The sequence below is a fragment of the Rhinoderma darwinii genome, chromosome 2 (genome assembly GCF_050947455.1).
Source record: "Rhinoderma darwinii isolate aRhiDar2 chromosome 2, aRhiDar2.hap1, whole genome shotgun sequence".
Lineage (NCBI taxonomy): Eukaryota > Metazoa > Chordata > Amphibia > Anura > Rhinodermatidae > Rhinoderma > Rhinoderma darwinii.
The window spans coordinates 56905136-56929171 of NC_134688.1; the positions used below are offsets into that span (position 1 = coordinate 56905136).

At 43.3% G+C, this 24036-nt stretch overlaps 1 long non-coding RNA gene across 1 annotated transcript; it reads right to left on the minus strand.

Annotated features, from left to right (window-relative positions):
• Positions 1-22133: 22133 nt before the first annotated feature.
• Positions 22134-23823, minus strand: LOC142740569 (uncharacterized). Its single transcript, XR_012880787.1, has 3 exons — positions 23696-23823; positions 22797-22863; positions 22134-22598 (listed from the first exon to the last, which is right to left on the minus strand). It is a non-coding gene; the product is annotated as an uncharacterized LOC142740569 (long non-coding RNA).
• Between the last annotated feature and the right edge of the window lie 213 nt (positions 23824-24036).

The window sequence follows — 24036 nt, forward strand, 5'->3', positions numbered from 1 at the left end:
TCATTATTCTGATGTTCAGCTGTAGCAGTAATTATATTTTCTCCATATATAGTAATATCTTGATTGGTATAATGTGAATTTAAGCTATTATTTGCACTTTCTACATGTTTCAGCATGTCTTGATTAGTGTGATGAGGATTTGAAGATCTTATGCCTTTGTTCACATTTTCTTCATGCATAGTCGTGTTTAGTTGCGGATTTGAGGATCTTATGCCTTTATTCACACCTATTATTTGTAAGTTCTCCTTTTTGGATACCTGCTGTTTCCTCTCGGAGGTTCCCCTGGATCTTCTTGTACGCGTTCGCGTCCGCCTGGATCTAAAAAAGTGGCAGTGCGTGTATCACCAAAATCTCGTGACTGGATCCTAGCCCTAGATGGGGGTAAAGACCCCCTCGGGATCTCGGTTGTTGCGTTTCCCAAATAACCATCGGAGTCTGATGCCACATCCGTGGAGTCATGGTCAGAGGACGAGAAATTCACTCTGTTCGTGTTTCTTTTCCATTTCCATTTTTTATCTTGATTTCGTTTTTTTAAAATGGATTGCAATCCTGCGTTATGACTGCGGAAATTTTTCCAGGTGTAAACACTGTTTTCCTTATAATCTCTGCTGTCACGTTCAAATTAGTTGCATTTAATTTTCATTATATCTTCTTCAAGATGATATATGTTCTCCTTAACTTTTGTATTAAGGTCATCATAATTGCTCAGATGGTTCAGCTTAGTTAAACTATTACGAATTTCTTTTATGGTGGTTTCCACATCTTTTAATTTGATTTTCTCATGTTTTATGATGAGTAGAGATGAGCGAACCGGGACAACCGAACCCGGTTTCGGTCCGATCTTCCGGAAAAGTTCGGTTCGCAGCGAATCCGAACTTCACCGGGTTCGGCCGAACCCGTTTTGACTGAACCCGGTCAAAAATATTATACAAATCGGCTGATAGAGAAAAGAGGCTGCTGATTAAAAATAAAATAAAAAGCATTTCATACGTACCTGGTCGTTGTCTTGCGGACGAGTCCCTCTTCTTCCTCCAGTCCGACCTTCTTTTCTGACGCGGCAGCCTGTGATTGGCTGCAGAGGCCTCTGCAGCCCGTGATTGGCTGCAGAGGCCTCTGCAGCCCGTGATTGGCTGCAGCGCTCACATGGGCTGCATCGTCATCAAGTAATGTCGGGCCGGATGTCGCGAGGGACGCGTCACCAAGGCAACGGCCAGGAGACCGGACTGGAGGAAGCAGGGAGTTCCCGGTAAGTATGAACGTCTTTTTTTTTTTACAGGTACTCTATATTGTGATCGGTAGTCACTGTCCAGGGTGCTGAAACAGTTACTGCCGATCAGTTAAGTCTTTCAGCACCCTGAAGAGTGACTATTTACTGACGTCGACTAGCAACGCTGCCGTAATGACGGGTGCACACATGTAGCCACCCGTCATTACGGGGCCTCATGCACACGACCGTAAAAACAGCCGTTATTAAGGGTCGTAATTACGACCCGAAATAGCGGGCCCATAGACTTCTGTTAGCCATGGGTACCTTCCCGTTTTCTCACGGGAAGGTGCCCGTGCCGTTAAAAAGATAGAACATGTTCTATTTTTTTATTTTACGGGTCGTGCTCGTAATTACGAGCACGGCCGGCCACGGGCAGCCGGCCGCTTTTACGAGCCGTGCTGTCATTATGTGGGTATGTTCACACGACAGCGTCCGTTACGGCTGAAATTACGGGGATGTTTCCGCCTGAAAACATCCCCGTAATTTCAGCCGTTACGGCATATGCAGGCGCTTGAACGCCGCGTCCATTACGGACGTAATTGGCGCTGCTATTCATTGGAGTCAATGAATAACGGCTCCAATTACGGCCAAAGAAGTGACAGGTCACTTCTTTGACGCGGGCGTCTATTTACGCGCCGTCATTTGACAGCGGCGCGTAAATTACGCCTCGTGTGAACAGACAAACGTCTGCCCATTGCTTTCAATGGGCAGATGTTTGTCAGCGCTATCGAGGCGCTATTTTTGCACGTAATTCGGGGCAAAAACGCCCGAATTACATCCGTAATTAGTGCGTGTGATCATACCCTGTGTTCACACACACTAATTGCGGATGTAATTCGGGATTTTTTGCCCCGAATTACGCCCGAAAATAGCGCCTCGATAGCGCTGACAAACATCTGCCCATTGAAAGCAATGGGCAGACGTTTGTCTGTTCACACGAGGCGTAATTTACGCGCCGCTGTCAAATGACGGCGCGTAAATAGACGCCCGCGTCATCTTTGGCCGTAATTGGAGCCGTTATTCATTGACTCCAATGAATAGCAGCGCCAATTACGTCCGTAATGGACGCGGCGTTCAAGCGCCTGCACATGCCGTTACGGCTGAAATTACGGGGATGTTTTCAGGCGGAAACATCCCCGTAATTTCAGCCGTTACGGACGCTGTCGTGTGAACATACCCTAAATTTTATAGCAGCACGGCCCATAAAATAGAAAATGTTCTATTTTTTTAACGGCACGGGCACCTTCCCGTGAGAAAACGGGAAGGTACCCGTGGGTAACAGAAGTCTATGAGCCCGTTATTGCGGGTCGTAATTACGACCCGCAATAACGGGTGTTTTTACGGTCGTGTGCATAATGGGAGCACGGCTTGGAAAAACGACCGGCTGCCTGTGGCCGGCCGTGCTCCTCTCCTGAAATACTCTGTGCTGCCTTAAACTCTGTGGACAGGTCAGGATCCTGTTTCTTTTAAATGCTGCTAGGGAACCCGCTCGATCCACTATATAAGGCTGCGCTACAGTGCAGCATTTAAAAGAAACAGGATCCTGACCTGTCCACAGAGTTTAAGGCAGCACAGAGTATTTCAGGAGATGAGCGTGTAGATTCAGTGCTGCTGTGAACTCTGCTCTTACGATTACGTAGCTCTCAGTCTGTTACCTCTCCTCCACTACTGTCCTCAATAACACCTTCATGATTGGCAAGTCACCACGTAACGGTAAGAGCAGAGTTCACAGCAGCCCAGAGTATTTCAGGAGATGAGCGTGCGGATCTTGTGCGCAGTGGTGACTTGCCAATCATGTGAAGGTGTTCTTGAGGACAGGAGTGGAGGAGAGGTAACAGACTGAGAGCTACGTAATGGTAAGAGCAGAGTTCACAGCAGCACAGAATATTTCAGGAGAGGAGCGTGCAGATTCTGTGCTGTTGTGAACTTTGCTCTTACCATTACGTAGCTCAGTCTGTTACCTCTCCTCCACTCCTGTCCTCAATAACACCTTCACATGATTGGCAAGTCACCACCCCGCACAAGATCCGCACGCTCATCTCCTGAAATACTCTGTGCTGCTGTGAACTCTGCTCTTACCATTATGTGGTGACTTGCCAATCATGTGAAGGTGTTCTTGAGGACAGGAGTGGAGGAGAGGTAACAGACTGAGAGCTACGTAATGGTAAGAGCAGAGTTCACAGCAGGACTGAATCTGCACGCTCATCTCCTGAAATACTCTGTGCTGCCTTAAACTCTATGGACAGGTCAGGATCCTGTTTCTTTTAAATGCTGCACTATAGCGCAGCCTTATATAGTGGATCGAGCGGGTTCCCCAGCAGCAGTTAAAAGAAACAGTGTGTGTGTTTGGGTATGTGTCTTTGTCTGTTTTTGTTTTTATATGTGTGTTTGTGTTTATGTGTGTTTGTGTATATATGGGTGTGTTTGTGTATATGTGTTTGTGTATATATGTGTGTCTATATATGGGTGTATGTGTATATGTTTGTGTGTGTGTTTTTGTATATGTGTGTGTTTGTGTATATGGGTGTGTGTTTGTGTATATATGGGTGTGTTTGTGTATATATATGGGTGTATTTGTATATATGTTTGTGTGTAGATGTGTGTGTGTGTGTGTGTGTGTTTGTGTATATGGGTGTGTGTGTGTATATGTGTGTTTGTGTATATGTGTGTGTTTGTGTATGGTTGTTTGTGTGTGTGCGTGTATATATGTGAGTAGAAGTATTGTTATTGTTCACATTGATAACTGTTTTTTTATGTTGTTGCAGATTTTGATGTACCGATTGGACTACATCTTCGATTCGTTGGACTACTGCGTAGATCTACGTTTTTTCAAATTTTAATAAAATGGTTAACGAGGGTTTTGTTGGGGATTTCTTATTTCAATAAAAAAGAATTGTCTTTGTGTTTTTTTTTTAAACTTTATTAGTGCCTAGATAATGGCAGTTGGCTGATTGACAGCGTCCATTATTAAGGCGGTACTTAGTGTTAGCCGGTGCAGAGGCTAGCACTAACCACCCATTATTACCCCGGTACCCACCACCACCAGGGGTGCCGGGAAGAGCTTGGTACGATCCAGTACCCGACCATCTGTTGTGATGGTCGGGTACTGGGGCGGCCGTAGGCTGGTATTATGAGGCTGGGAAGGGCCAAAAACAGTGGAGCTTCCCACCCTTGTAATGCTAGGCTGCTGCTGCTGTGTTGTATCGGGCTGGTTATAAAAATGGGGGGGGACCCCACGTCGTTTTTTTTTTTGAATTTAACAAATTTAACAATAGATGTTGGGTCCCCCACATTTTTAATAACCAGCCATATACAAGGCCGCAGCAGTCTGGCATTACATGGGTGGGAAGGGCCACTGGTTTTGTCCATTCCCAGGCTAATAACACTGAGTTGTATGTGGCTGGTTATGATAAATTGGGTGGAACCCCATGTCTTTTTAAAAAAATAATAAAAATAAATAAATAATTAAAAAAAAATGACGTGGGGGTCCCCCCCACTTTTATAACCAGCCAGATACAACACAGCAGCAGCAGCCTAGCATTACAAGGGTGGGAAGGTCCACTGTTTTTGGCCCATTCCAGCCTCATAATACCAGCCTGCGGCCGCCCCAGAGCCCGACCATCACAACAGATGGTCGGGTACTGGATCGTACCTGGCTCTTCCCGGCACCCCTGGTGGTGGTGGGTACCTGGGTAATAATGGTGGTCAGTGTTAGCCTCTGCACCGGCTAACACTAAGCCTCGCCTTAGTAATGGATGTTGTCACTCAGACAGCGGCCATTACTAAAGTGGTAGTAATAAAATTTGAAAAGACAAAGATATAGATAAAATATTTTATTGAAATAAAGCACCCCCAACACAACCCTCATTAACCATTTTATTGTAGAAAAAAAAACCGTCATCGAAGTAGTCCTCGAAACCGACGTAGTCCAAACACCAAACCTGTAAAAAAAAATAAAAAATGAAATAAAACATGTCGTAGGCTTAGATTCAGTTTAATGTGTGATACTGACTGTTATACCATGTATAGAAGCCTGCCACGAAGTTGACTTAGATACAGGGCGCCAGCAGACAGTATCATACATGGCCATACAGACATATATACAAACAAACATACATGCAAACATACATACATACAAACATGTATACATACATGCCAACATACATGACAACATACATACATACATGCAAATATACATTCATGCAAACATACATGCAAATATATACATGCAAATATACATACAAACATGCACATATATACATACATGACGACATACATACATGACGACATACATACATACATGCAAACATACATACATACATACATACATAAAATGCAAACATACATACATACATGCAAATATATACATGCACATATATACATACATGCCAACATACATACATACATACATGCAAACATACACACATGCAAACATACATACATGCAAATATATACATGCAAATATACATACAAACATACATGCACATATATACATACATATATGACAACATACATACATACATACATGACAACATACATACATGACAACATACATACATGCAAACATACATTCATTCAAACATACATACATACAAACATACATTCATGCAAACATACATACATGCAAACATACATACATGCAAACATACATACATACATACATACATACACACACATACATACATACATGCAAATATATACATGCAAATATACATACACACATGCACATATATACATACATGCCAACATACATGCACATATATACATACATACAACATGCATACATACATACATGCAAACATACATACATGCCAAAAAAAATAATACGTTCATACTTACTTTCCTCCTGTCCGGCCTCCAGCGATGACGTTTGCAGAGGCGGTCACGTGGGATGAAGCGTCATCCTGACGTGCGTGACCGCCACTACAGCCTGTGATTGGCTGCAGCGGCGAAAGGGATGAAACGTCATCGCTGGAGGACGGACAGGAGGAAAGTAAGTACGAACGTATAATTTTTATTTTTTTATTACATTTAAATTGTATTTTCCACGCGCCGAGCATGTACTGTCAAGGTTGCTGAAAGAGTTAGTGCAGCCCATTAACTCTATCAGCACCCGAGACAGTAGCATGCTCGGCGCACGTAAGTGACAGGTTCGGTCCGAACTAGTTCGGTCCGAATCAAACTTTTTTGTGAAATTCGGCGAATTAGCCGAACCGAACTTTTGAAAAGTTCGCTCATCTCTAATGATGAGATTCATTAGTTTGAGTGAAGCGTCACTGAGAATGTTATCCCAATCTGAAGTAAATTCAGTGTTGTAAATGGTTGTAGGGGATTTGTGAATACGCAGACCTCTTGGAACCATATTCTTATCCACATACGATTGCAGAGTTATGCTGTCCCACCATATTTTAATTTGTTGGCTGAGATTTATTTCCAATTCATGCATTAATTTAGTTAAATTGTGATTAACATCATTAGTCAGCACATGATTGTCTGAAAAAAGGGTTGCAGCCCGATTGAGTCTTTCTTGACTGTTGATATCTATTAATTCAAAAGCATTCAAGCTTGTGGATATCGGAATGTTCGTTTCCATTGTATAATTTGAAAATATAAATAAGTCTAAATAGACTATCGGATGTGGAAAACTTAGTCCGAGTTGACCATATGGTAATAAGTAGTACAGCTGGGATTTATTTCTGATTTCAGCATTGGTTTGTTTCCACAGATTGTGAAAAAAATCCCGTATTTAGGATTGTGGTATGGGGAGCATATAACTTAGGTATTGACGACCAACAAAGTTTTGATTTTTATTAGGTCATATTAAAAATAGGGATACAACAACAATCCCGGGACCACGCTTACGCGTTTCAGACCACTAGGGTCCTTAATCATAGCATACTGAATAAAAGTAAAATTCACATATATATAGTCAAGACATTCGATCACATGATTGTTTAGGGCTGGGTTAGAAAATTTTAACCCTATGCGGTAATGAACAGAACTTATGTCGTAGTTATCTCTAAATATCAGAAATCACAGAATTATCTTGCTGTAACGATATATGTTATCACAGAAAGCACAGGAATAAATAGATGTTACGGAACAGAAACTTCTTTTCAAAGGTATATGTTGAAGGAGTGTCTATACATCTCTCCATTGTATTTCTATGGTTGGAGCCTAGTGGATTAGTAAGGTGGTTAGTTGGACACCAGGTGTGTAATGACGTCATGCTTAATTAAACAGAATAAGTGTTTCATGCGTAAATGGTTACTAGGATATATATATATAATTATGTGTAACATACTATTTCATATTGTTTTCTATTGATAGTAGAAAGCGCCAGGCATCAAAATTAATTTACAATCTATATTATTATAGGATATGTTTTATATAAAGATTTCTCTGTATATGTAAATTTTATTACTTTTCAAAAAATTGAGAAATTATGTGTATGCCGCTCCTCACTTATGTCTCAACAATCATTATAAAGACAGATGCGTTGTCTGTTGGATTAATGAAAAAATTTAAAAATTAGTTGAGATTAACCTGGAGAAAGCAACTAAAACAACAGAGTTAAACAAGAAAACGGCATGTGTGAATAGGTTATATTAATGTTATCTCCGTGGTGTTGAATGGACAGCTCTGGTTACTCTGTTTGTGATATATCTGTTTTATCCCTATTTTTAATATTAGTTACATAGTTAGTACGGCTGAAAAAAGACACATGTCCATCAAGTCCAACCAAGGGAAGGGAAAAGGGAAGGAAAAATTTCTACACATAGGAGCTAATATTTTTTTGTTCTAGGAAATTATCTAACCCTTTTTTAAAGCCATCTACTGTCCCTGCTGTGACCAGCTCCTGCGGTAGGCTATTCCATAAATTCACCGTTCTTACTGTAAAGAAGCCTTGTCGCCTCTGCAGCTTGAACCTTTTTTTCTCCAGACGGAGGGAGTGCCCCCTTGTTTTTTGAGGGGGTTTTACAAGGAACAGGATATCACCATATTTTTTGTATGTGCCATTAATATATTTATATAAGTTAATCATGTCCCCCCTTAGTCGTCTTTTTTCAAGGCTAAATAGGTTTAATTCTTTCAATCTTTCCTCATAACGTAAATTCTCCATGCCCCTTATTAGCTTCGTTGCTCTTCTTTGTATTTTTTCCAACTCCAGGGCATCCTTTCAATGAACTGGAGCCCAGAACTGAACTGCATATTCTAGATGGGGCCTCACTAATGCTTTGTAAAGTGGCAATATTACATCTCTGTCCCGCGAGTCCATGCCTCTTTTAATACACGACAATATCTTGCTGGCCTTTGAAGCAGCTGATTGACACTGCATGCTGTTATTGAGTTTATGATTTACAAGAACACCCAGATCCTTCTCAACAAGTGAATCCGCCAGTGTAGCTCCCCCTAGGACATATGATGCATGCAGGTTGTTGGTACCCAGATGCATAACTTTACATTTATCTACATTAAACTTCATTTGCCAAGTGGACGCCCAAACACTTAGTTTGTTTAAATCTGCCTGCAATTCACAAACATCTTCCATAGTCTGAACTATATTACATAGCTTGGTGTCATCTGCAAAAATAGAAATAGTGCTATTAATCCCATCCTCTATATCATTAATAAATAAGTTGAATAATAGTGGTCCCAGCACTGAACCCTGGGGTACACCACTTATAACCGGTGACCATTCAGAGAAGGAATCATTGACCACAACTCTCTGGATACGGTCCTTGAGCCAATTCTCAATCCAATTACAAACTATATTTTCTAAACCTATAGTCCTTAATTTACCCATTAGATGTCTATGAGGGACAGTGTCAAATGCCTTTGCAAAGTCCAAAAACACTAAATCCACAGCGGCCCCTCTGTCTAGACTTCTGCTTACCTCTTCATAAAAACAGATTAGGTTAGTTTGACAACTTCTGTCCTTAGTAAAACCATGCTGGCTGTCACTTATAATGCTATTTATTGTCACATAATCCTGTATATAGTCCCTCAATAGCCCCTCAAACATTTTCCCCACGATGGATGTTAAGCTTACTGGTCTATAATTACCCGGGGAAGACCTAGAGCCCTTTTTGAAAATAGGCACCACATTTGCCCTGCGCCAGTCCCTTGGCACTATACCAGTCACTAGAGATTCTCTGAATATTATGAAAAGGGGGACAGAAATAACTGAACTAAGCTCTTTAAGAATTCTAGGGTGTAACCCATCTGGTCCCGGAGCCTTGTGCACATTTATTTTATTTAATTTAGCTTGGACCATATCTACATTCATCCAATTCAGTATATCAACTGATATATTAACAGCACTGGCACCGGCTACATCAGCTGCTCTTTCTTCTGTTGTATATACAGAGCTAAAGAACCCATTTAGTAACTCTGCCTTCTCTTGATCCCCTGTGATCAACTCCCCATTACCATTATCTAGGGGTCCTACATGTTCAGACCTTGGCTTTTTTGCATTTATATGCTTGAAGAATTTTTTAGGATTTGTTTTACTATCCTTGGCCACCTGCCTTTCATTTTGTATTTTTGCTAATTTTATTACATTTTTACAGATTTTATTAAGCTCTTTATATTTTACAAAGGCTACAGCTGTACCCTCAGATTTGTATTTTTTAAATGCCCTTTTTTTGTCATGTATTGCCCCTTTCACAGAAGGTGTAAGCCATGTGGGGTTTAATTTGAGTCGTTTATACTTATTACCTGTAGGAATAAATTTTGCACTATAATAACTCAAAGTAGATTTGAAAATCTCCCATTTATCATTTGTTCCATTATTTGACATTAGTTCTTCCCAGTCCATATCCTGAATTGCAGCCCTCATCCTGGGGAAATTGGCTTTCTTAAAATTAAATGTTTTTGCCCTCCCAGCCTGCGTTAGTTTTTTACAGTATAGGTAAAATGTAACTATATTGTGATCACTGTTACCGAGGTTTTCACGAACATTGACATTCCCAACAAGATCTGCATTATTAGAAATGACCAGATCCAACAGAGCTTCACCTCTAGTCGGGTCTTCCACAAACTGGCCCATAAAATTTTCCTGCAACAGGTTGAGGAAATGTCTCCCCTTTGCAGTTGAAGCCGAACCATGACACCAATTAATATCCCGGAAATTAAAATCTCCCATTATCACTACAGTACCCGCCTGTGCAGCCCGCTCCATCTGTTTATATAGCTGAACTTCCATCTCCTCAGTTATATTGGGGGGTCTATAGATTACACCAAAAGTAATTTTTTCAGTGTTTACCTCCCTTTCTAGTTCCACCCACAAGGTTTCAACCTCCTCACAGTCTTCACCCACTATTGTCTCTTTCACACTCGCCTTCATATCACTTCTCACATACAGACATACACCACCACCTTTCCTATTTGTCCTGTCTTTACGAAAAAGTGTAAAACCCTGTAGATTTACAGCCCAGTCATGTGAAGAGTCCAGCCATGTTTCAGCAACACCAACTATATCTATATTTTCTTCCAGTATCAAGGCCTCCAGCTCCCCCATTTTACTTGCTAGACTTCTGGCATTTGTGAACATACACTTTAACTTGCCTGTCAGTTTTTCACTTTTATTATCAGAAATGTGATTTGACATTAATCGGTCCTTTTTATTTACACTGATGTTTTGTAACGAAAGGATCTCCTTATCCTGTTGTCTAGTCCTCTCCCCACATTCTGTTTCTCCCCCCACCAATATAGTCTGACCCCTCTCTAACCTGGCTACCCCTTTTTTTTCTACATTGACCTCCCTCCTCAGCCCTAGTTTAAATACTCCGCCACCCCAGCTAGAATTCTCTCCCCCAGCACAGCGGACCCCCTTCCATTTAGGTGCAAATCATCTGCAGAATACAGTTTGTACCCCAATGAAAAGTCAGCCCAGTGCTCTAGGAACCCAAATCCTTCTCCTCTACACCAAGACTTCAGCCATGCATTTAACTCCCTAAGCTCCCGCTGTCTTTCCTGTGATGCGCATGGCACAGGCAGTATTCCTGAGAATACAACCTTGGAGGTCCTTCCCTTCAGCTTGTAGCCTAGTTCTTTAAAATTATTCTTAAGGCTCCTCCACCTACCATTTATTCTGTCGTTGGTACCGACATGGACCACGACAGCTGGATCATCACCAGCCCCTCCCAGCAATTTGTCCACCCGTTCCACCACATGCCGAACCCTGGCTCCAGGGAGACAGCAAACCATTCGGTTGAGGTGGTCTTGGCGACAAATAATTCTATCCGTCTTCCTGATTATAGAATCCCCTACGACTATCAATTGTCTTGGCTTACCTGCATTACCATCCCGCCGACTACTAGCTGGGCTGTTCTCCCGGCTGTTAGGGAGATCAGTATCCACTAGGGCTGCCATTTCTGAGACTGACACCCTCGCATCATCACCCAACTTGGCAATTTTGCCTGGAATGTCAGAAACCGGATCGGCCTTCCTTTTCTTTGACCCCTTTCTACTGCCCCTAACTACATTAACCCAGCTACTTACCTGATCCTGCTCACCCATGTCTTCACCCTCCAGTTGTAACCCACTAACTGCATGCTCTGTGAGCAGCAAGCTCCGTTCAAAATTGTCTATCCTCCTCAGTGTTGCATTCTGCTCCTCCAGATCTCTAATACGAGCTTCCAGGTGAACAATATGCTCACATCTGCCACAGAGATATTCACCCTGGAACTCCGGCTCCAGTCGTGCATACATATGGCAAACTGTGCACTGAAGAAAACCTCCAATCTTGCTGTCCATTATCCCAGTTACAAAAAAAACAGCGAACAGGTGTTAACCAAAAAGATAAAGAAGTAGAAGAGCACTTACTTGGCCTTTAACTCCTCTTTAGAACTCCGGTTTTTGGAACTCCACTTAATATACAAACCACTTGCAATTCAAGCCACAGAGCAGGCTCTACAGAGTAGTGAGGCCTGATTTATACCACCTGGTAGCAGCTAAGCCCTCCCCCTTACTCAGCTACTCAGGAAACTGCAAAGGAAATAAAAGGTTACAAATTATGTCACTTTTGCAAACTTTGTAGCAAGCAAGCAATCAATACATATATCACATACAATGGCCCCCCACTTTGTCACACACAACACAGTAAATCAATCCGGTTTTTGGAACTCCACTTAATATACAAACCACTTGCAATTCAAGCCACAGAGCTTGACCTAATAAAAATCGAATTTTTTACATATCAGAGTGCTGGATCTGCCTTTCCTACACACCATTTTTGTTTCTATAGCCTGCTGTCGACACAGGATTAAGTTCAGGAGGATCTGCGAGCACCTACAGCCTTTTTGGATTTCTTATACCTACATTGGTTTTTACCAAACTTCATCAAAACGCATTGGAATAACGCAATTCAGTATGAAGGTCATGAGGTGAGCAAAACTTTTGGTTAAATCTTTTTTCATTTTTTCACTTTGTTGATAGGCCATGCCAGAAGGATGCTACCAAGGCCTCATTATTCCAAGACAATTCTCCTGCCAGAGTCCGGAACTGGATGGTGTATTCGCCCACGGAGACGTCCTCCTGACGCAGGTTAAAAATAGCAGTAGCAGCCGATGAGGCTCCTCAAATACGGAACAGAACAACCGCACAAACCCCAGGAAGTCTCTGTCGTTCCCAGATTGGGTTAGCCCACGCAAAGGCCTTGCTGGCGAGTAGGGATACAATAAAGGCGATCCTGGCTCTGTCCGAAGGAAATGCTTGGGCGTGCAGAGTGAAATGGATTTGGCATTGGTTCAGGAACTCCCTGCACGAACTTGCATCTCCATGAAACCGTGGTGGCAATGGCAGCGAGAACCGAGAGTCCGAACTGGAGCTGCCAGGAGGTGTAGCTGGAGGGTTGATGGGAGGAGTTTCACTAGGAGCGATGACGGAAGAAACTAGTGCACCAAGATGCTGCGCCATGGAGTCTACTGCCACAATGAGTTGATCCTGTCACGCTTGCAGATCCTGCAGGTCTGCCTGCATGGCTTGGGAGGATGACAGACTCTTGACTTGGCCAGCGGGGTCCATGGCCTGAGCGTACTGTCACGGCGCGGGGTGTGGACCCACTGGGCCGTACCGCGTAGCGGGGTAGCAGCTGGCCAACTAGGTACAAAACAATGTCTATAGTTCAAAACGGGTACCTGACACAATAGTAGACAGTGGCAGGATCACGACTTGGCTTTCACAGCAGGTGACACCGCGGATTCAGCGGGAAGGCACGACTTTGCTTTCACAGCAGGTGACGCCGCGGATGCAGCGGGAAGGCACGACTTGGCTTTTACAGCAGGTAACGATAGTACGGGATACAGGGTACAGGCAGCAGGAACGGGCAACACTGGGAACTGGAAAACACTGGGAGACCTTTAGCAAGACAGACTAGGGTATACAACAACGCTCAGGCAAGGAACCAGTGGGCAGAGCTCATTTTTATAGTCCAGCAGCCATTTGGGCTAATAACTGATTACTGGCAGCTGGACGCGTACTGGCCCTTTAAGGCCGTGCATGCGCGGGCGCGCGCGCCCTGCGGGGAACGGCGCGAGGACCCGGAAGACAGTGCCGGCGCCTGCCAGACGTAGGAGGACGCCGAGCAGAGAGGTGTCCATGGCCGGGATCGTCAGGGGGTGAGTTAGAACGGCGATCCCCGGCCATGGACGTAACAGTTCCTCAGGCATCTGCACACGCCTCCTGCTGTGTTACCCCACAGCCCCTAGCGGCAGGGGGCAAACCTGACCTAAACAATAATGGCACCAAGCACCAATAGTGATGCTTTTGAAAAGTATCAAAAAACTTTATTAAATATAGAGGACAAATGAATAAAAAGTGTCACACAATAGATATAGCAACATCTCCAGAGTGAAATACACAGGGTGAACACATGCCCATAACAATACGGATACATCTTATTTATAAAGTGTATAGTGCTAAGCAATATATATGAAATAAGGATATATATACCATATATAATATAAATTGTCTTTACAATAGTGCAGGATGGACAAGGACATGGACAAGAAGCTAAATACAAGTAGTGATGGTCCTAGGATAGGTGCAACACATGTTCAAAAGAGTACAGCATATGAAATAACATGCCTCAATATATACCCATCTATATTACACAACCGGGATGGCGCCAACCACGACACACGTTTCGGCACAGCCTTCATCTGGGGGTGACATCATCTCCTAACAGGTATAATATAATAATATATATATTATATAATATATTATTATATTATATAATATAATATAAATTTTGGTATAATAATGATACAACAGTAAACTGGAGATGACCGTCCAACACTGCGAATTTTACCCCTTAATGACAATACGCCTTTTCACGGTGGTCATTAAAGGGGTTCTCTGGAAAAAACTTTATGGTCTCATGTTTACTTGATAAAGTGGTTTTGTTTCCACTAAACACGTTGTACCTCAAGAGACCCTCTATCTCTCTTTTTTTATGTATGTTTTATTATGATCTATTGTTTTAGACAATTAATTATATATATATTTTTTCTCAAAAAAGTATTGCGCCTGGATGGTGTCTCTTTTTTACAGTGGATCCCACCTGGTTCCCACTGTTTTTATCTACCTTCTCTTACTGAAGATGTCCTCAAAACTGGCTTAATGAGATGGTAGATCGGAGAGTGACTGAGGCAGTGGAGGCAAAACAGGGCGGACACGTTGCAGGCAGCGGCTAAGGCATCTTGGCCCCCATTGGGGGACCTCTCCAGAACTCCAGTGAAGGTCCTGGGCGTGTAGACGAAGCCAAGGCAGACCCAGCAGAACCGGGTTGATGGCTTTAGGCAGGACGAGGAAGTTGATCTGTTCTGAGTGAAGGACTCCAATTTGTAACGTAAGTGGTTTCATTATAGCCACAATAGGATCGGGCAATGGTAGTCCATTTACAGAAGCAACAGCAAGGGATCTCTCTAGAAGAACTGTGGGTAGATGTAGTCGGTCTACTAAATCCTGCTGGATGAAATCTGCAGCTGCCCTGGAGTCAAAATAGGCAGAGGAGAAGTGTGATGTCTCTCCCGAGATGATGGTCACAGGAATAGATAATTTGGAAGAGGTTTTGATGTTTGGCATCATCCCACCTAGAGTTGCCTCTCTAGGAACTGGAGTTTCCAGGCTTTTGTGGACATTGGCGCACAAAAGGGCCTTTAAGGCCGCAATACAAACACAAAACGAAAAGATTCCACAGCACTGGACTGCAAGTGGGTGCACGCCTCAAATAGACCTGGTCCGCGGTCCTGGATATCAAGCAGACAGAGGCAGCACTTCCAAAAAGAGCAAGAGCTATTTATTCACCCATGCGACGTTTCAGTCCAACTGGACTTTTTTCAAGCATAAAAACACACATCAAGTCATAAGTATATAAAGGCTTGCAAAGCCCAATTGAAATTAAACAGTGATTAAGACAAAATCCAATATAAAATAGATGATACAAAAACAAAATACAATATTAAAAGATAAATATGAATGCCAGTGTACATGTGAATATACAAAGTGATAAATAAGGGACTGGTACAGAAAAAAGACAGTCCTAGGTACATTAAAGTGTTAATGACATAATGACACCCAGATGTATATAATAAAAACATTCAAAGTTGTCAATAGCAGAAAACCGAAACCAGGGCTCATTCCTCTAGGTCTCAGCTGTCCAGTATGTGTACAAATGTATTGCACACCTGTGTAATGAGACTATCATTCCTATTTGCAATGCATAGCGAGATCCCGCGAGATCGCGGGTGGCTATTCCCACGCTTGCGCAGAGCGCAGAGCGTCACGCAGAGCGTCACGTCTATGTGTCCCACCACTTCAGGCATGTACTGAGGTGGTGGCGATACATAGATGATGTGTTTGTTATTTGGACCGGCACTGGGTCACAGCTAGAGGAATTTTTTGAGTTCCTCAACTCTATTGATGAGGACATTAAATTCACAATGGAGTTCTCTACCACACATTTGAATTTTTTGGATACTATGGTATATAGGGTTGATGATAAACTAGTCACTGATCTATATCACAAAACCACAGATCGCAACAGTTTGTTGCGATTTGATAGTCAGCACCCCCGACGGATGATAGAATCTTTACCTTTCAGTCAGATTTTGAGGGTCAAACGTATTGTGACAGAACCCCAACATCTTACATCACGTTTGGATGACATGGGTGAGAAATTCGCCCAACGTAAATATCCCCGAACACTCCTACGCAAACAGAGAGATAGGGTTGAATCTGTCGCTAGGGATCAGTTATTGACATCACAAAGTAAAAATACACCAAACAGAGTAGCATTTGTCTCAACTTTTTGTGACATTAGCTATAGGATCTCTAATATTATACGTAAGGAATGGCATATCCTTGGTAATTTATCGGGTGAGGTTCCCGAATTTAGCAATCCCCCCATGATGGCTTTTAGGCGTCAAAAAAATCTTAGGGATCAACTGGTACACGCGAATGTGGGGTCTTCGCAATTGAGTCGCCAATTAACTTTGGCCCCCAAAAAAATTGGGATGCTTCCCATGTTTGAATTGCGTGAATTGCAACATCATGGTGAAGGGCAATATATTTAGACACCCGACGAATGGGAAAATATTCCATATTAAACAATTTTTAACTTGTGCATCAACATTCGTTGTATATGTACTACAGTGTCCATGTAAGTTGCTATACGTGGGTGAAACCACACAGGAATGCCGCTTTTGTATTAATAAGCATAGATCCACTATTAAAACCAACAAACTGGATCTTCCAGTCCCAGCACACTTTTCTTCAGCGGGACACAGGGTCAGCGATCTGAGATTTTGGATCGTTGACCATGTGCCCCTACATAAGAGGGGCGGCGATAGAATTGCCAAATTAAAACGTAAAGAACTGGAGTGGATTCATAGATTAGATTGTTTACATCCAACGGGGTTGAATGTTGATTTTAAAGTTGGGGTGGTTCTCAACTAAATGGGTACAGTGATTGTGTTTTCTCTCTGTTGCGCCATGCATGGTCTTTCACTGTCGTTTACTACTATATATGTATCTGTGAACACATTCAATATGACGACATTGTCATTGCAATATAAAATAATAAATTTTGTTTTTATTAATATATCCATAAATTCTCTAAATTTTTGTCATTTTTTCAGATTCCGACATTGGGCTGGATTCTTTCCTCTGGGTTTTGGAGTCCTTATAGAACTGTTTTCATCATCTATATGCGGCCATTTACATCTGGTCAACTTGGTCCGTTTTTTTGTTTCAACAATGGGGGCAGTATAATATGACTTTTTGACATCCTTCCAGGGATAGCTACTATGGTAGTGGGCTTATAGTATATTCAGGGGAGTATCTACATGTGTACACACATTGTGACATTATTACATTGTTCATTTTATATTTTGAGGCGTTATGCCTCTAATACTTATACATTTAGATGGATACATATTTATTGCATATATATAATAACATAATACAGTATAAGCACTTTTTTACAATGTGTGTTGCTGCTGATTAACTCCCCTATTCTAACATTTTCGGACTATTTATCCGGATGTATACCTAATAAATATACATAACTAACAATATATGGCCATATTATTAATCCCATACTAAATGTTTATTGCTGATAAAATCCTCTGTTTGAAACATTTTCTGACCTGTTGTTCCATTCTAGTTTCGTTCCTGGACGTGATATGTTTTTCCAGGTTGTAAAATGGCCGCCGCGTACTGGAATTCATACTGCGCATGCGCGAAATTAAGATAGCAAATTCTGGCCAAGATGGCTGCCGTGCTATCGAATGCGCATGCGCGGGAATAGCCACCCGCGATCTCGCGGTATCTCGCTATGCATTTCAAATAGGAATGATAGTCTCATTACACAGGTGTGCAATACATTTGTACACATACTGGACAGCTGAGACCTAGAGGAACGAGCCCTGGTTTCGGTTTTCTGCTATTGACAACTTTGAATGTTTTTATTATATACATCTGGGTGAGTCATTATGTCATTAACACTTTAATGTACCTAGGACTGTCTTTTTTCTGTACCAGTCCCTTATTTATCACTTTGTATATTCACATGTACACTGGCATTCATATTTATCTTTTAATATTGTATTTTGTTTTTGTATCATCTATTTTATATTGGATTTTGTCTTAATCACTGTTTAATTTCAATTGGGCTTTGCAAGCCATTATATACTTATGACTTGATGTGTGTTTTTATGCTTGAAAAAAGTCCAGTTGGACTGAAACGTCGCATGGGTGAATAAATAGCTCTTGCTCTTTTTGGAAGTGCTGCCTCTGTCCATTTTTTGTCTGCAATACAAACACAGACCTGAAGAGCGTCAGCGCTGTTTCTCCTGCTCGGACAACTTGACTCTGTCTACCTGCATTGGTTCCTCAGGTAGAGCAACAAGAGGGGGCAGTAGTGGTCTCTGGAACGAGGGTGCTAATCTGTGAAAACGTCTCTCCACCGAACCTCCTCATCGCGTTCCTGGATCCTCATGTTGACCCGGGTAGCCAACAGGATATGGGCATCCAAGGTAGGTGGGAGGTCGCGGGCTGCCAGCTCGTCCATGGTGTGTGAGGACAGTCCATGCCATAGGTCGCCACCAATGCTTCATTGTTCCATGCCAACTCTGCTGCGAGGGTACGGAGGGAGATGGCATACTCTCCTGCTGTGGACCCCCTTGCTTGAGGGTTAGCAGAGTGGCTGCTGCTAAGGATGTTCGACCCGGCTTCTTGAACACGTCACAAAAAGTCTGTAAGAACAGGGCTAAGTCCGAAAATTTGGGCCCCTGTCATTCCAGGATGGGGTTCGCCCATGCGAGGGACTTGCCAGCGAGGAGGGAAATAATGAACGCTACCTTGGCCTCATCAGAGGAGAAATGGTGAGCACGCAGTCATAGCGAGGAAAAAGAGGCAGTGCAACTGTGGATCCGGAAAACAGACAGATGGGGTATTAGGCAGTGGAACGGCAGCAGTCTCTGGGGAAGGAACAGGGAGTTGATCCAGTCGGGCGATGATGGAGTTTACAGCCACGAGGAGTTGTTCCTGACGTGCATATAGATACAATATATACTATTGGGGTCCACCCCTTAGTAATTGCTGACGTGCATATAGGTCACGCATATCCATCTGTATGACCTGAACTGTGATCTTAGGCTGGCCAGCGGGTTCCATGGCCTGAGCGTACTGTCACAATCTAGGGAACATATGTAGCTGACTTTAGCTTGACTAATAACGCATTAAATACACAGTGGAAAGATCCCTTATCTTGACCTTTTCAATGACTTCTCAATGGTTATTTTTGTGTGATATCACGCTGCAACAAGTTATCAGAGTCAAGTTAAAGATGGCTACATCCGTATGTGGACCCACTAGGCCGTTGGCTCCGGCTCAGATAGGGCTAGGTGTGGCAGGTTGCGCTAGACGAAGCGGATGGCACCAGGAATGGTAGATGACACACAGATGTGGCATATCCAGCCGGCGGTACCACACGACTCTGATAAAAGGCAGGCACAGTTAGGAAACAGCAAGGGATACAGGAAATAGGATGCAGGGAACGGGAACTCTGGGATCAAGCAATACTAAGGGACCCTTTGCAATACAAACATGGGAAAAGTACAAACAACGCTCAAGCAAGGAGTGGAAGGGCAGAGACCTTTTTATAATCCAGGGTGCACTGGGGTAGGATAGAAAACTTTTAGGAAGTGCGCACGCTGGCCCTTTAAGGCACTCCTCGCACACTCCAGGAAGGGAAGGCCGCGCCAGCCGTGGTCTCTGGGGAGGTGGCCAGGAAGTTGCGGTCGCGGCCGTTCATCACAGGGTGAGCGACAGAGGTCCGCAGTCATAACACTGAGATTTTTTTTGGTGTTGTATATATGTACTGAGCAGTGGCGTAACTACCGCCATAGCAGCCGTAGCGGCTGCTACGGGGCCCGCGGCATGAGGGGGCCCGTGTTGCCCGCCGGCACGGGCCGACCACCATGGCCGGAGGCTCCGCTGGCAGCCGCTATGGCTGCTACAGCGGGACGCCACTGAACACTACGGCAGAGCAGGGAGGTATCTCCCCGCTCTGCCATTAACTGGTTCCCGACCGCTGGCTGTATTTTTACGGCCAGCGGTCAGGGTCCTTAAAACCCGAACCATAGACTTTTTACGACTCCGGTTTTAACTTACTGACCGCGCGATCGGGCTGCTGAATGTCGGGTCTCCGGCTGTCAGTGACTGCCGGGGACCCTGAGGAGAGGATAGAAACAGCTTTCGCTGCCAGCGATCACACATCTATCCCCTATTCTGTGGATAGGGGATACATGTATTTTGTAGGACACACTGTAGTTCACATTTTTTTGGGAGGGGGGACGCTGTATGGCACTCTCTACAGGGGGGGGGGACGCTGTATGGCGTTCCCTAAAGGGGGGGCTGTATGGCGTTCCCTACAGGGGGGCTGTATGGCGTTCCCTACAGGGGGTGGGCTCTATGGCGTTCTCTACGGGGGGGATGTATGGCGTTCCCTACAAGGGGGGCTGTATGGCGTTCTCTACAGGGGGGGCTGTATGGCGTTCTCTACAGGGGGGGGCTGTATAGCGTTCTCTGCAGGGGGACTGTATGGCGTTCTCTACAGGAGGGCTGTATGGCGTTCTCTACAGGGAGGGCTGTATGGCGTTAGCACTGTCCAATAAATATACAGTAAACAGAAGAAAATACGGTCCAGCAATCCTCATGACAATGTGATGACTTTATTAGAAAAACATTTTATAAACCACACGGCATGTTGAAGTGATGATACAAGACTGCTTACGCGCTTCGAAAGCCAACTACATTCTTCGCAAATGTACGCCATCTCCTCCAAACAGTCAATTACATCAGAAGTCCAGTTCCTTGTGCTGCATGACTCGTGGACGCCCTATCCGTGGCGATATCCGGGTCCTTTCCACTGCTTCTCACTTGAGTCCTGTAGGCACAAAAAACATTCTGCAAGTATCCATTGTCATCCGTGCCTGCAGATTCTGCTTTAATGATGCAACTCACTCAACTCCTTGTCTATTTCATCGTTTACTGATGCCTCTTTTAGATGCGACAGATGTATTTTTTTTTATACTTACCAGCCTGCTTCACAGGCACCATCCCTTTTTATTGGCACCTGATCAATAAGGGGGTCCTGCTCCACCACCATAACACTGCAATACTAAACAAAATCTTCCATAGACATCACAAAAACTAGACAAGCCTTTCCTCCCTTATGTTTCCCAACATTTCCTGGGACAAGTGTGTGTGTAGGTAGAAATCAACAAACATGTTTCCTGGCCCCAAACTTTACCCCCTCTTTCCAGTAAAGGATTGGCTTTCGGTATCACGCCTCCTCGCTTTTACCTTTTTACTTTATCCTGCGTAAACATTTTTTTCAGCATCTTAAACGTCTTGCCCATTAGCCCATCTATCCCCAACATCAGACCACTTATTATCATCTGACAGATCAGAATCAGACTCAACCAGCTACTGTTGCCTTCTTCTGCTTCTCTTTACATCCAGATGCGCTGCTCCTGTAATTCCAAACATTGTGCCAGTACCCCGTGTTCTAAACATTTTGGCAACCCCAAGGTGTCCCTCTCCCATGTTGAGATTATGAGGCCCTACTGGGATATTGCTGCCTTCATCGACCCTGGATCCCTGCGCAAGGACCCTGGCACTTGGCCCATCATCGTGCCATGTTCCCTCAAATTTTTGCTAGAATGATACCATTGAGGATACCTGCCTTGCTTCCTTGATGCCATTTGCTCCAAACAATCCAGTACACCCCAAGTCCAGGTCCTTGTGCTGCATGACTTGTGGGGGCTCTATACGTGACAATATCCTGGCACCTTCCATTGCTTTCCGCTTGAGTGCTGTAAATATAAAAACATTCTGCCAGTGTCCATTATCACCTATGCCTGCAGATTATGACTGTGTAATGAAACTCACTTAAGTCCTTGTCTATTGCATCCAGGCCTTGACACATCGCAAATGTTCTTGGCAGACCAAAGCTGTCTAAAATCCCCCTACACTCCCTCACCCAATTAACTTACACCTACGTTCAGTTCCAAACCGAGCCATGTGGCCAGCATTTTGGACAAAGATACCCCTAACTTACATTATGCCTATTCCTACCAACTATCCAAGGTTCCCCACTGCTACGCCTTTCTTGGCATTTTGCCCGCTCATTACTTTTTCAATGTACAGAGCTACTGGTGGATACTGTATATAGTAACTAATGATGGACATACCGCATATAGATGAAATATTACTTCAGAGAGTCCCCCTGGCAGCAGGCAGCCGATCTCAAGAAATTCTGGAACAAAAAGTATAAACTGTGAAGATATTATGACGTGCGCTTAGTATGGTTCATCATATCAACAAATATATGTTCAGCCTATTGAAAACATCAGGGAGATTGTTCCCACAGTCTTGTCATGTGTCTCTATAGGAACATTCTGGATGACATCACATTATAGAATTTCTATAGGTTGTTATTTGCTATAATACTTACATATATACAGTGGATCTTCTAGCATGTCGGCTGTCACTGGTGCCACATATTCAGATGTTATAAATGTCTGTAAAATACATAATGGGTTTAATGCACATACATAAAATAACCCCATATCTATAATGAATAATAATATATTTACTTTCACACATTTCATTTTCTATCACAGGGCGAGTCCAATGCCCCTCTGCCACACAAATAACACCAGCAGTATAATGGCACATAATAGTTGGAGGACCCTGGTATAGATTTTGTATCAGGGACCAGGAGCTTATTGTTATTCTTCTATATAATCTTATGATTAATGGAAAACTTCTAATTTGTCTTTTGTGGAGTCTTTTGGACTGGAGTAGAGAGAGTAGAAAATGGTCAATTGGATTTCTGGATTCAACAGACAAAATAATTATTAAAGGGGTTTTCTGACAGTTTCATAAACCTTAGTCTAAGCCGCATATGGCTAAAAATAACAAATTGTCCCTACTCATTTTTTAAATTCCCTGTGGCTCCTGCGCTGGTGGTTCTGTTGTCTTTAGTTGCTAGGCCACAGCGGTCATATACGTGTGGATGGCATGTCACGTGGCAGCTATTGTGTCACATCCAGGGCCGGCCTTAGGTTTATTGGTGACATGTGCAGTATCTGTGACGTCCTCCCCCTTATGATGCACCATGTAGTGTCCAAATAATTTAATCATACAGTGCCCAAATAACATCACCCAGTCAATAAACTAGGGATTGTATCTTTCTATTTTTTTATATTATAGGTTTGGGCCCTAAATGCCGGATCGGCAGTGTAAGTTGAGGGTGCCCAGGCCATCTATGGTGGTAGTGCCCTCTTCAGTATTGACCAGTAATACACACTATGTGATCATTTAGAGATGCAGTTAATAAAATACACTGACCTTGGACTCTCCTACTGAATACATCCGACTGAATGTAGACCGTTATGTGATGTGAGGTGGAGGGCTCTGCTTAATCTTTGATCTGCCCTCCTGGGACGTGTGGTTATCATTAACTCTTATGAGGAATTAATTCTAGGAGAAAGAAAGACAATGTATTAGGACAAATCTCAATCAATGGCAACATTTCTATCTAGAACAGAGTCCAGTCCCCAACCAGTGTAAAATTACCAAAGGGGTAAATAGGATGACCGGCTGGGGTCCAGGGATTTGGGGTGGCCCACAGCTCTGGGGCTCCATACACCCCTAAAAATTGGACAAACAATAACGGCGCAGGGAGGAAG